The sequence below is a fragment of the Antechinus flavipes genome, chromosome 6 (assembly GCF_016432865.1).
Source record: "Antechinus flavipes isolate AdamAnt ecotype Samford, QLD, Australia chromosome 6, AdamAnt_v2, whole genome shotgun sequence".
Lineage (NCBI taxonomy): Eukaryota > Metazoa > Chordata > Mammalia > Dasyuromorphia > Dasyuridae > Antechinus > Antechinus flavipes.
This window is the reverse complement of record NC_067403.1, coordinates 19,755,711-19,769,668: the sequence shown is the minus strand read 5'-3', so window position 1 is coordinate 19,769,668 and position 13,958 is coordinate 19,755,711. Positions and strand designations below refer to the sequence as shown.

The following is a 13,958-nucleotide window of genomic DNA, read 5'->3' as shown; positions in this document are numbered from 1 at the left end:
AGACAGAACTGAAAACCAGGTTCTTGAATTCCACATTCAGGTCCCTCCTCTTCTCGGGCCTGAGCGACATTTGTCTCATTATTTCATAAGATCTCCAGTGTTTCTCGTCCTTTTATATTCTTCATTCATATTTATTGATGATTTCATTTCATCAACCTAAGGCTGTACTTACTGACACAGGTCTTATGCATCTAAAATTCATGTAACATCTGTACTTAGCAAATATGTAGTGTCAAGTAAACATTTAATTAATCCATTTAAAAGTTAAATACAAAATAGAAGAAGGAAATAAAAAATAAACAGCATTGCCATATACACAGCAGAACATGAGAGAGGATTCAAAATATAAAGGAATAAATTTCTATTTCAAGAAAGTCTATAAAATAAATACTACACATTGTGTTCAGAGCTGTCCATCTTTTCTTTGCTTCCTTTGAAAAAATTTTAAAGGTAAAACTGTTTCAGACAAAAAAAAGTATAACAAAATTGAAGCAGAGAATGAAATTTATTACTCTCCCTTAAGACTGATGAAGCTAGTAAACATATTTCAAGATTGGGAAGTAAACCAAGCCTTTCCCTCTCTGTTCTCATATATTGACCCTCAAAGCTTTATGCTACTCTCAAAATGAAATCTTAGCATATATTTGGGAAAAATGACTTTTCAACACATATACTTGTTTTAGGGTCATCTCTATAGCCTGCTCCATGAGAGTAGTCTTATCAAGTTAACATTACAAAAGCAGATCAAATTCTGAGCTTTTTTTGGGAACCAGCCATTTCAAGTATACTCCTCATGATCCAGAGAGGAAGCCATTATTCAATGTTTAATGTAATATTTTTTTCCTGGGACTCAGGACTAGGGATCAGAAAGGGGTTTTATTTTCCCACTCATTTGTAAAATCATACTAGTTCATCTTAGAGTGCCTTTAAATTCTCTCTCTTTTCCTCTCTCTCTTTTTTTTCTCTCTCTCTCCCTCTTTTTCTCCCTCCCTCTCTCCCTCTCTGTGTGTGTATATAAGAAAATAAGACTCAATAATTGTTTTCTAATACTGGGGATTTTTGTCTAACTCCCATATATTCCTTTGTTTTAAGATTTTACTATTGGTTAAAAACATATAAGTTGCCATGACAACAGCTATCTTATTTTTCTGACTAGATTATAAGCTGAATCTTGCTAGAATTTTCTGTAGTAATTTTGAGTTCAACAATAAAATAAACAGATTTTTTTTTTCAGGAAGAGACTACCTGGGTCAGGATATCTTATCAATAATTACAGATATGACTATGTAAATAATATTATTAAGAGATCTTCATTGTCTAGCATTGCAATAGGACACAGGAAGCTGCAAAAAGAGAGAGGATGAATCTCTCCAATGTATTTAAGGAGATATTCAGGAATAAATTGTTTTAGAAATAAATTTAACAAGAATATATTAAAATGGTCTACTAATGTTTTTCAGAGATAGACACAGGCAATCATGGTAAAAACAGGATGAAAAATATGGGATAGAGTGGAGAAGAGGAATACTTCAAAAGTGATAAAGAAATTCAGAGAAATTTTGGAAATTAGAAGAGTTGTACTTTGATCATAGCAAGTTCCCTCCCTCAAAATATATTATTCTATGAAACACATAACTAGAGAATAAGGGGAAGATTGACAGATTTTTAAGGAGAATAAGACAATCATTAATAAATAGAGGAAATAATTACCATTCCTATTCTTTTTTTTTTTGCATTCTCCCCTCCTAAAGTTTTTTTTTCTTTTATCAGCAGAAACTTCTATCATCAAAGTTGTTTTTTCTCTAGAGTTTGTTGAGAGAAATGAAATCCATTTACACAAAAAAATAACATTTAGAAGACATGAATTATATTAAACCTACAAATATATGTATTTGGTCCTGACCTTGTTTCCCAAGTAGGGTAGGTGGAGTCGTGCTGTTTTGGCCCACATAGATTGTATATTTCCACATGGGTCAGTCTGGATGTAGCTTATGGGAAATCAAGAATAGATACCTAGCATCAATCCTCCTATCCTCTCCCAGCAAGACTGATTTCTTCCAGCAGAGATCTCAGGAGAATGGGCTTCGAGTTTGTCCACTGATCTCTTTAGCTTCCCCCAACTTTGCTCCCATGCAGTTATCAGGCTCATATAATTGTCCCTTTTAGCCCAGGTTTACACATCAGCAGGGAAAACTGAGTATAGAAATGAAACCAAAGCCAGCTGACAGCTGAACTGCAGGTAGGAGTTTTAAGAGTTGCCTGATGTTGCTCATGGCTACAGTTTTAATATGTAGGTGGTTGTTGGACCTTGATCTTCCTAATTACACAGTCAGCTCTTTGACTGCATTGCCAGGATTCCTCTGTCTGAATTTAATAAAAGATAAATTGTGCAAAGTTTCAAAAGAAAAATATACCTCAAAAATATTTCCAATAATCAATAATGGATCCAGTAATGGTAGATATTCCAAAAGTTGGAGCAGTTTTATACTACAAAAACTTTAGCTATTAAAGTTTAAAGTGAACTAAAATTTTGGGGATACCTAATATTTCTCAATTACTTCAGGGAGGAGGAAATAAAAAATCAACAAGGTGGTAGCATATAATAGAACATAATCTTATTATACTATATCAAGATATAATATACATAAGGAATGAGTTTAATAGGGGAAGACATATCACATGATCAAGAAGGAAGGAAGAAGTACCTGGAGACAATATACATTATGATGATGATCTAAATGAAAAAAAATACACAATATGTTTTGGCAAGCTAATCATGATTTTATATATCTCTATCTCTATCCTTCTATCTATCTATATAAAACTGACAATATTTAAGTGACCCTAATTTATCATAATGACTAAAAGGAATAATTAGGTACAAGATGGATTCATATTGAATCTTTTCCAATTAGTTTGCTGTTAGATATATATGAAAGATATTATTGTGATTTTATTTAACTCAAAACAGGTTACCATGATCTAGGCTCTCAAGACAAATTTGCAATGCAGCAAAATACATTTATTTATCTTCAGGATTTCAATAAGGTTAGGAGAAATTCAGACACACACACATATCCATATGTAATTATTTTCTCCCTCAAATCCTAAAGTAGTCATAATGATGATTTTTTAAAACATAGAATGATAGCTAAAATATCGAGGACCAATAAATTTGCCTTATCAAGCTACCCCACTATTAATGATTACTTTTTATTTAATTTTAGAAAATAACTAAAGGAGATGGAGAACAGTGAGATATAGGGGACAGATGGCAAGTTATGATTAGATATGAAGTGTTGGCAAAGGTAGAGTACATATAGACTTGAGCATTATTCTTGCAAGCCTTAGGGGCAAGAAGAGTTATGCTTAAATTTGAAAAGGAAAGCAGGGAGAATACTGGTTACATTCAGATTCACTGACAGCAAAGGTTATATACAAACTTTAAAATTCTAAACAAAGTGCATGGAAACTGAAACACATTTGGGAGTGCATTTTGACTGTCTATTACAGATTTAATTTTTTTTTTTACTAGTTTCAGCTAACTTTCTCTTATGAAAATTATTCTGCAACTTAAAGTACAGTTATATAATCACTACCATCGTTTATTCATACAGTATTTATTACATGATTAATATGTATGTATTATTAAGTTAATTTCTATAGAGCATCTCTCTGTTTCTCTGTTTTTGTCTCTATCTTTCTGTCTCTCTTTGTCTGTCTCTGTCTCTTACTGTCAGTATCGTTCTCTGTATTTGTCTCTGTCTGTCTATCTTTATCTCTGTCTAGTAGGGTGGCTATATGGCACAGTAGATACACTGTTAGGCCTTGAGTTAGGAAGTTTCATCTATCCTCAGACCCTTACTGCTGTGTGACCCTGTGCAAAGCCTCAGTTTCCCCATCTATAAATGAGCAGAAGGAAATGGCAATCCACTCTGTTATCTTTGCCAAGAAGGTCTCAGATTGGATCACAGAGATGAATAGAACTAAAACAACTAAATAAGAACAACCACAAAAACTAACCGACCAACAACAAAGGACCACAATTAGTAAATCAGAATTAATCCATTTTTTGGTTATACTAAATCCTACAGCACTTGCATAGATTTAGTTTCATACCTGATTTATTCTCTCTTCCAGAAATGACTGTATTAATGAAAACCAACTGGGGAATTCTCACATGGATCGGAAGAGCTTTCCTTCCACAACATTAACAAGTAAAGGGAAGACAGAATTCTAGCCAAAGGAAACTCTAGCACTCGCAGCTGTGTACTAGACTCAGCTTCTGAAACTTTGGGAGGAGGTGCAAAGCTTTGCTCTGTGGGATCAGCCAAATGAAGAAGACATAGTCTTTGAAATTTGCCTGATAGGAACAAATGCAGAACACTGGAGTAGATGAATTAGGTGGTCTGTTTCATTCATAAGATTCTGGGATACTGTGGATACTAATGATGCTTTTCAAGAAAGTTGCTTCTCTACAGCTGATCTGAATTCTGAAGATACTTAAAAGCTCAATGAGTTTGATAAATCTTTTATACGGGTGAGTCTTCTGTCAATATGCTGACTCAGTTGGAATTGTTTGCCTTTTGTCTATTGACACATCATTTAATTATATGTATGTTTCCTTTATAACAGTGAAGTAGAGTGGAAAATGAATAGTTTTGGTCTTGAAGAAACTGGGGTCAAAAACTTGTGTTCCCCACTTACTACCTATTATGGTAGATCAGTATTTTACCTTTAGATCTTACTGCCCTTACCAAATGAAAAATTTATACTAGATCACTATTTTTGAAACTTTTTGGTCTGAAGACATCTTTAACTATAAAAAATTATTGAAGACCTGAATGACTTTTTTTTTTCCCTTGGGGAGTATATCAACTGATATTTACAATATTTTAAATGGATAATTTTATAATATTTATTAAAATAAATCAATTCATGTCAACAAAATGACACATCTTTATTAAAAACTATTTTTTCCAAAACAAAGAAAATAGACTGATATTTATGTATCTTTGCAAGTCTTCTTAATGTTTGGTACAATAGAAAATAGCTGGAATTGCACATCCCTAAGAAATGTTATGTTAGATGATGTCAGAGGTCTCTCCCTTAGATCTAAATCTGTAAATCTCTAATTTGAGGATTACATTTTAAGAGAAAATGAGGTAAATGAATGATTAAAAAAACAATTTTTATGGTTAGTCTGTGCCATGATAATTTAGAGGAAAAAAAAAAAACTTAAAAGAATAGGAAAGATGGAAATGCTCAGAATGCTAAACATGCATCACAAGGGAATATGGTAACGTCCATGGCTTTGGACTGTATAGTGGCAGAGACTGTAGGACAAGAAAAAAGAGTAATAGGAAAGAATGGAGCTGGGGATTCCCCTTACATCTAAGTGGCATAAGAAATCAAAGATGGAGCATGAAGATTGAAGCAAAAAGGAAGAATCCCTATGTGGTAGTGGTGGATTTTCCTGATGGGCATTTCCTAGGTGGCTCAGCTAGTTTGCAAAGGATCCATGCTAAAAAGTCTTAGGAGCTCATTGTAAGTCTGACAGAATAAGATAAAAATACAGGAAAATGAGTCAATGGAGAGGTAATACAATGCAAGAAAATGTGATTCGATATAATATAACATATCCTTATTTAGCACTTTCTAAGTCCCAGACATGCTGGGAGACAAACAGGAAAAGAAGAAAGATATGTCCTACCCTCAAGGAGCTTACAATTTAAAGGGAACCCGAATACCCCAAAGCTGCATGGTGAAAGGGTGAATAGAGAAGATACTTGGCACAGAGCATGATGATAGTGGAGTCCAAGGATGAAAATGAGTCCACATTTCTAAAAAGGTCATTTAGAAACAGGACAGTAGCACAGTCTGTACTCAGAACTTAAAATAGATGCTAATACTTAAGGAAGCTATAATTAGAATTAGCCAGAGGCTGATACAGACAGTAAAAGTGACTTGACTTTGTTTTTACAATTCAAGAATTTTATGACATAAAAATCTTGAGATTCCAATTAGAAGTCTTAAGGAAAAAAAAACATCTATTTCACTTGTTCCTCAATTCCTCTGAATAGTTCATTTATTTTATGCCTCTCCCCTATGTAAATAAAAGACAAACTTGATAATTTGCTTATTTTTAAGATAAAATAAAGGTTTGATTGCCATAACTTTCCATTTTTTCATTATCAAATGAGAACATTATTTTTCATAATATTTTATCTATTGTTAAGTCTGTATAGCTCTGAGAATGGATAGCATCCCCAAGAGCAGACAGTCTTCATCCAAGAACACTTACAGAAATTGGAGACAGAATAAACCAGCATTATTTAAGGAAAGTCCTAGCTTTGTAGTATGATAGAAATAAACAGACCAAATTAAAAACCAAATATTAGGGAGTAATTTAAGCAATAAAAAAGGGAGCCTTTTAAAATCTAAGTACATTTTGGCAGAAGAAAAGCATCATAGATTCAAAGTGGAAAATCATCTTTACATTTGCAATAAGTGCTTCATGTTATTGATTCATTTCTAAGGTGGAAAGTCACTTAACAGGATATAATGTAGCTCATTAATGGGGAAAAGTTATTTAATTATAGTGATTGAGTGACTATAAAAAAGAAGCTTTCCCTCTGAGAAAAGGCATTGATAATGAACAACCTGACCAAGGATGGTAGGACTGTTGAGTTGCTTAATATGAATGACATAGGGATATTGAAATACATTGAAAATTGGATTGTTTTAATTTTAATTTTATGTTAAAATATTACTCTTTAATAAGAAGAAATAGCTGATTAGCTCATAATGAAATTACCTGTGCAATTACCCCACATGCTGCATTTAGACTAGGGGAGAAGTGAACTTTCTTTCTCAATTTCTTTACCTAAATACACTATTTTCCAAAATAAAAGAAGATAATTTCTAGTAAAGATACATCGAGTATGTGGATTCATAGTGAGTATACACAAAGATTGATAATCAATATAATTTTCCAGATAATTCAGACAAAAAGATTTATAAATTTACCAAGTACTTGACTCATTTTCAGATCTTTGGCTTTATTGGAGTAAATGTATAATTTCCTATTTCATATAATAAATATGGTTAATAGCATAGTGAAGTTCTAGCAAATGATAAGGATTGTTTCATCCATCAGTTTTGAGTTGAGAAACCCAGGTCAAGAATTCAGAAACAAAGCAACAAACTATACTGATTATTTTTTTTTCCTCTCACAAGGATATATGTCCCCAATCCAACAAATACCTTTTAAGATTAGAGTTAAATAAAAATTCTAAGGTGATCCAAGCCTTTCCAGCTGCCACTTCAACCTTCACACAAAAATTCATAAGAATTGTAGAGAGAGTCAATTTTTGTTCAACTGGATGATCATGTCATTATCATTTAGTAAATGGAAGCCAAGTGCCTCTCATTTGTAAAAGCAAATCCTTAGGAATCTGGTTTGTTTTTCAATCACGAGGGAATAAATTTGATGTTGACATTCCCTTAATTATAATATTGTTCTTTCACTCTGTTATTCTAAATTCCTTGAAAATCAATGTATATTTTGTTCTCTATTAATGAGAGAGATACAGCATGGTTTAGTGCCCCTAGTTTTTCGCCCTGCCTGATTGTGACTCCGAGCAATTCATTTAATCTTTCATTGTTCTAGGCAACTCTTTTAGACAGTAAATTGCAGAGAAGGGGAACAACTACATTGGTAGAGGAAATTTCCTATAGTAATGAAATCACAGATTCAATCCTTCTGCTTTTCATTAGTTTTCTTATTAGGAGGAGCTCTTATAGCTATGGTATTCTTTCCATCATTCAATTGATAAGATAAATGCCCAGAGAGAGGAGACTATCTTTGCTTTTGTATTTATTCATGTTTACTCAAAGCCACTAGTTTGAGGCTCTAGAAACAAAGAGCTTTCAATGCTGTTTACTAACTAAAAAATCCCAAGACCAATATGAGCTTCTCTCCCTTTCCTTTTTATAGCCAATATCTAAAATGAAGAAAAGAAAAATGATTGAGGAAAACATGAAAACTCATCATCACATTTTCAAGCACAACTTGGAGGAAAGTCTACTTGGCAGTAGACCTTTTCTTAAATTCTCAGAGAAAAAGTACCAAACAACTTTCTTCTTCATCTTCTTTTTATTTTTTTTTTATAATTTCTTATTTTGTTGTGTAATAACTCTAATCTGTTGTGCTTTACATTCTCGGTTGTATAGTCACGATGAATGGCTTTATAATTGATTAAACACCTTAGCTGAGGTTTTGGTTTAATCAATTTCAGCCGCTATTCATGGCTTCATTCCAAACTTTATCTTAGCCTGAATAAATGTTTGTATTGTTTTATCAAACCTTATGGCTGAATAAGGAGAACCATATAAAAGATGACCTTATGTTTAGGTCTTTGGGTCCATTTCACAGCCATTTCCTACCAAAATTTATGTTAGTGTTATAATAATGATATTATTGAAAAATTATTGTTTTCTAGGTGCCACATTTTCCACATGATAAAAAACATGTCAAACATCGGGACATTTTTGTGAATATCAAAATCAGTAGTGAAATGGCCACATCTTTTCTCAGGGCCATTTTGTATATCAGATTTGCACATTTTTAAGGAATATCCATCAGAAAGAATGTCATGTTTATTTTCAAATTTTCATGGAAAAAAATGGTCTTAAAAGTTTTTCTCTTATTGACAAAGTACATGTTTCTCACTCCAACTCCTAACAATATATAATAACATGCCCCAAGCATTTTTGTCCATTGAATATATATCTCAGGGATATGCAAATATAATGAGAAAATCCCTGAAAGCAAAGTGGAAGCCAAAAAGCTTTCAAATCTGAATGTATCAACTTGTCTATATAGGGAATTATTTTAGTGTATTTATGATCTGGTACAAATCTTCTGTAAACTAGCTAACTTTTAAAGTTTGTGGATAACAAACTGTATTCTCAGCTATTTGAGATGATTCTTTTTTCTTGGTTTTCTTTTCTTTTCAGCTAAGCAAAAGTGTCATCTGGTATCTTTAAAACAAAACATCTCCCTTTTGTAATTAGATTCTTCAGCAACATCCCATTGAAAATGGGGAAACTAAAAGCTATTAATCCTGTTAAAATGTATGTCAACCAACCTCCCAATGAAATATTAGGTCCTATTGATAAATAGTTTAGTGTAAGCTTATCAAGGACTCACAATATATTAATATATCATATGCATATTTAATGTTCCCTGTGCCTTATCTTAACCTTGACTGAAGTTGAAAGTCTCCTTTTTTCTCTCCAGCACCCTCCAATCCTATCAAGAGGGTATTAGCACAGTGACATACTGTGTTGGAAAAGTCATACTTATTGTTGCTTTACAAAAGAGTTTTCAAGGCTTCTTATCCCTATTTCAAAATCTAAAAGCACTTTCAAGAAAGAAATGCAAATAGAAGGAATTTGAAATAATGGAGGTTCTTAAAGATGAGCCTGATCTCATGAAAGGATTTAACCAAGAGGAACTCTATATGGTTTAATCAGGTGGAAAGGCAGGCTACCTGGTTGATCCAAGTTACAATAACCTAGATGGCTTAACATAAAAAGAAATTAGCCTTAAATATAAGATGAATATATTAATTTTAACCCATAGATTTCCTTTACTCAAGCAAAAGAGTTTACTTTTCAAATTTTATTATATGGGAAGAATTAGTTTCTGTATACTAAAATTTCTTTAAGAAAGGAGTATTAACTGTTTAGGCTTAAAGTAAGAAGTCACAGTACTTTATCCTGTGGGGTGATCTTCAGAATCTGACTAAGACAATTCAAAAGATAGCAATTCAATTTCTGGTACAGAGATGTCATACTATTCATGTTTCACAGGCAAACAGCAAAGGGATCAATATAATAGCTGTGGAGACCTTCAGTTTGGTAGGTAGTCTAATATCATTTCTCTTTCACACTTTCCTTCAGAGGCTCCCAAATACTAAGCTAGCTACAGAAATGTATGTATAGAATTCATCATCTATATGGACATCACTGGAAAATATACAGCCAAGGGAAGTGACCTTATCAACAGCTTTCAAAATTTCTCATTTTCTTTAAGCAATGGTTCCACATATGGCTGGACTGTCTGGTAAGAACTGTTTTCTTGGTATTACCATTAGGCCAAAATTAGCACAAGCAATAGAAAATTGATCCCTACTTTCTTTCATCTTAGCCTGAGAGGCTGCATGGAGTGTATAATTATCTGAGAATAAAAAGTCACTCACCAGCTATCTCTCTCTGCTTTGGTTTTAGCTGGCAGCCTTTTCAAATTAAATAATTTATGGTCAGTGTGGTAGATGACCATGATCCCTTTTGCATCCTCAGGGAAGGAGTCCAACAATGTAGCTGATAGCATCATGCTAAAATGCCTGAAATCAAGTATGCAGCAATTGGTGACTGGAAAAGCCCACGGGCATTGTCCATTATCCAGAACCCCTGCAAACCTGCTGTCATGAAAATGACATGTAATACTGGGGAATTTCTCTGGACAATCAACTTTTGCCTTGATTTTCCACAAGCCCTCGTGACTAACAGTATGAAAGGCCTTGGTCTGATCAGCAAACATTGTATACAGATCTTGGTTCTGCTCCTGGTGTTTGTCCTGGATTTGTTGGGCAGCAACCACTATAGTAATTATCGTCAAACCTTTTGAAGTCACAGTGGCTGTTGGAAGATGATCATTGTCTTCCAGGTGAAGGACCAGCCTATTAAGGAGGACTTGGTGAGAATCTTGCCAGCATTGACAGAAGAGAAACCCATCACTTACCAGCCCTTTTCCCTGGGATTGTCATAGAAAAACCCATTTCCATTTGCTTTAGAGAAATGGTCAATAGGCATCCTGGAACTCCTGGTGGATGATCCCTTCTTGCAATACAAAGCAAAAGATTTCAGTCAGCTGTTGTATGAGCAGACCCCCATGTCTTGTAGATCTCTGCTGGAGTAGAATCGGCACCAGGTGTTTTGCAACCTAAGGGGGCTAAATGGTACCTCATATTCAGCTGGAATGTCTACTGGAGAAGGACTGACTTCCAACGTGGTGGACAGTCAATGGTTTCCATATTGACTAATGACAGTCGATTGAAGACAATACAGAAGCATTCATCCCTTCTCTCCAGGATCATGTCTTTATCATTAATAAATGTGGCTTCATTATCTTTGAACAGTTGATATGCCCCATAAATAGCATTCAGGGCATCATACAAATGTTTTAGTTTCTTACTGTCAGCATAAAACTGAATTTCATCTGCCTTTTTACTGAGCCAAGAATCCTGCATTTCTCTAAGCTTTGCTTATACATTCCTTTTGAGGGAGTTAAATGCTATCTTCTTAGAGATGGATGAAGCTCCCTGCTGATAAATCCTCATTAGGTTCTTGTTTGTTTGTTTGTTTAGCCACTTGAGTTTCTCTATTATTTTCATGGGTCTTCATGTTTGTGAGTGTTCTGGCCTAGGTGAGTAGATGTGACATTGTATACCAAATCTCTGAAAGCTGCCCATTTCTTTTTCTGTCAACCACGCTTTAGCTCAGTTTTCTCATCAAGTTGGCCACAAACTGTTCATAGTTGGAGAAATGCTTTAATTTATTGACATTAAGTCTTTGAGTAGTTGTCTTATCTTGGGGGGCCCTGCAAGTCTTCAGTAATAAATATTCAGTAATAAATTCTGACTCTATTTCTCCCCAAATCCCTGCCACATTTGATAGTCTGTGCCTATTCTGGCACTCGTCACCCAGGATTATAAGCTTGTCCACTTTTGGCACCTTGTAGAGAAAGGGTTCCAGGTCTTCATAAAATATTTATTTTACAATGTTACCAAAATGGAAATGTTTTGCATCACTACACATGTATATCCTATTTCAAATTACTTTTCTTAATGGCAAGGATGGAGAAAAAAGGAGAAAATTTGGAACTTTTTAAAATTTTTTTAAATGATGAAATTTTTAAATTTAAAATGATGAATTTAATGAATGTAGACAATCATTTTACATGAAACTGAGGAAAATAAAATATTAAATTTAGAAAAAGAAGTAGAAAATGCCAGAAGCAAAAAAAAAAAAGAAAAAAGAGTGACTTGATTTTGGAACAATCAGGAGCCCATTGTCACTGAATGGAAGAGTACATGTTGGAAGACTGCAAAGGTTGGAGGGATTGTTCTTAGCTAAAATCCCACATTATTCAAGAAACCTTTATCAGTTCTCTTAATCTTAGTGGCTTCTAGAGGCAAAAAGTTGATCTCTCATCTATCCTGTCTATATCTTATATATGTTTGCATATAGTCTCCGCTCCCTGAAAATGTGAGGTCCTTGAGAGCTTGTTATTGTTCAGTTTTCTCAGTTGTGTCCAACACTTCATAACCCAATTTAGGGTTGTCTTGGGAAAGCTAATGAAGTGACTGCCATTTCCTTCTCCAACTCTCTTCAGAGATAAGGAAACTGAAAGGAACAGTGTTAAGTGACTTCCCCAGGGTCACACAGCTAGTAAGTATCTGAGGCTAGATTTGATCTTAGCTCTTTTGGGCTCCATCCTCAGCACCATATCCAATGTGCTGCCCAGTTGCCCCAAGTAACCCCTTAAAAGCTATTAATTTTTTCCCCTGACTTTTCATGACACTTTTGAGGATTTTCTTAACAGAGATTTTAGAATGGTTTGCCGTTTCTTTCTCCAGCTCATTCTGCAAATCCTTTTTTTGGTATCACCACACTTAATAAAGTGACTAGCACTAAAGAGTGCTAAGCAATTGATTATTAGTTGTCTCCTTTGTCCTCTGACTATTTAAAAAAAAAACATAATCTAAAGGAGGATTAGAGTTTCTCTATTTCTTCCTATTCTTGTTTTTCTGTTCTTATTTCCAGCTTTCTCTATTTGTCTCTTTCTCTCATATACACACATACATACATATGTGTACATATATACATTTATAAATACATGCATATATATAAATATTTATATATATATATATAGATAGATAGATATATATACATTCATATGCAAAGAGAGAGACAAAGACAGAGAGAAAGAGAGATGGAGAGAGAGAGTCAGTTATTGGACATCGGTATCTCCTTTTGATAGGCTTTGAAGAAGAGTCCACAAGGACATACTAAATGCCCATTACAATGTGTGTTAATAGGCCAAATAGCAGGTATACTTGATCTTCTCTGGCTAAGGCACAGTCATGGAGTGCTGAAACTAAGTTTGGGTCACTTTAGTGAAGCCTTGTAGCTCAACATTATGTATATACATTCTCCTCTCAGAGCAAAGCATAAAAGGTTACCATCCTATTACCAGCACCGTTAATAACATTAACAATGGCTTTCTGTGGGTATTTTGACTTGTTCCTCAAATTCTGAATTATGTCAGAGGAGTGAAATCAGACTTTGAAAGATATAGAAGAGATGCTTGAAATGGCAGCTTGTCTTTAGCTATGCTGAGCTCTTCCTTCTTTTCCCTTCATTCAAAATGGAAAGTGGAAAGTGTGCTATAAAAACTATGCTATGAGGTCTTAACCTTGCTGATTGTAATTGGTACACTGTGATGCTTCTCTCTCCTCTCTGCTTGAACATTATAATTCATAGGATCAGATACAACCCTAATTGTGCCTGGGTTTCATGAGTAACATTGTACTAATATATGAAAACAATACCTTTCTTATAATAAAACCTCCCTTATTGGAATATAAAAATGAGCCATCCTGTCCTCTTCTCTACTCTCACTGCCACTGCCCTAATGTAGATCCTCAATGCTACTTATCTAGCCTAGGGCATTTATCCTCCCATCTTCACTCTCTCCCTCATGTCGCATCTTGTAACTTTCACATAAAAACCAGAAAAAGTTTTACTACTCATAGAAATCTTAAGTAGCTCCCTATCACTTAGTGATAAAATTGGCATTTGAAACTCCTTTGTTTGAGTTTCAGGAG

The 13,958-nt window shown here is 34.1% G+C and overlaps 1 long non-coding RNA gene across 1 annotated transcript in view; it reads left to right on the top strand.

Moving 5' to 3' along the window:
- The first annotated feature begins 4,317 nt into the window (after nt 1-4,317).
- LOC127540824 (uncharacterized) overlaps nt 4,318-13,958 on the top strand; it is a 43,632-nt gene continuing 33,991 nt past the window's right edge. Inside the window, exon 1 of the long non-coding RNA XR_007948292.1 lies at nt 4,318-4,540. This is a non-coding gene — a long non-coding RNA (uncharacterized LOC127540824). The remainder of the gene's footprint in view (nt 4,541-13,958) is intronic.